This window comes from Salvelinus sp. IW2-2015, linkage group LG8 (genome assembly GCF_002910315.2).
Source record: "Salvelinus sp. IW2-2015 linkage group LG8, ASM291031v2, whole genome shotgun sequence".
NCBI lineage: Eukaryota > Metazoa > Chordata > Actinopteri > Salmoniformes > Salmonidae > Salvelinus > Salvelinus sp. IW2-2015.
Window position 1 is genome coordinate 54,558,288 of NC_036848.1, and position 1,169 is coordinate 54,559,456.

Here is a 1,169-nt window from a genome sequence, read left to right on the forward strand (position 1 = left end):
CATACTGTCGGGATGTCAGGGTATACTGTCAGGATGTCAGGGTATACTGTCAGAGGTCAGGGCATACTGTCGGATTCAGGTCTTATACTGTCGGATGTCAGGGTATACTGTCGGGATGTCAGGTATACTGTCAGGATGTCAGGGCATACTGTCAGGATGTCAGGGTATACTGTAGGATGTCAGGTACTGTCGGGATGTCAGGTTATACTGTCAGGATTCAGGGCATACTGTCGGGATGTCAGGGCATACTGTTCGCGATGTCAGGTATACCGTCGGATATCAGGTATACTGTCAGGATGTCAGGCATACTGTCAGGGATGTCAGGGTATACTGTCAGGATGTCAGGGCATACTGTCGGGATGTCAGGGTATACTGTCAGATGTCAGGGCATACTGTGGGATGTCAGGCATACTGTCGGGATGTCAGGGTATACCGTCGGATATCAGGGTATACTCAGATTCAGTGCATACTGTCAGGATGTCAGGGCATACTGTCGGGATGTCAGGCATACCGTCGGGATGTCAGGGCAACTGTCAGGATGTCAGGTATACTGTCAGGCATGTCAGGGTATACTTCAGGATGTCAGGTATACTGTCGGATGTCAGCATACCGTCGGGATGTCAGGCAGTACTGCAGGATGTCAGGGCATACTGTAATGTATTTTGGCTCTTTAGCCCACAAAGTCTCCCCAGAGTCAGTACCCAACGCTCTAACACGGACCACTGCGCCTCTCCTCCATCCCCCATCCTTCTGGCCTGGACCACTGCTGGGCCTATCCCATCCCTTCTGCCGCAGAACCACTGCCTGGGCCTATCCCCATCCCTTCTGCCCTGGACCACTGCGTGGGACTATCCCCATCCCTTCTCCCTGCGACCACTGGTGGTGACTATCCCCATCCCTTCTGCCCGGGAACACTCTGGGCCATCCCCATCCTTCTGCTGGCCACTCGCTCGGATTCCATCCTTTATCCCAAGCTCTGACCATACTGAGCCTATCCCCCATATTCCTACTGCCTGGACCACTACTGGGCCTATCCCCATCCCTTGCCCTCGACCACTACTGGGCCTATCCCCATCCCTACTGCCCTGACCACTACTGGGGCCCAATCTCCATATCCCCATTGCCCTGGACCACTACTGGGCCCATCTCCTATCCCCATTGGCCTGGGA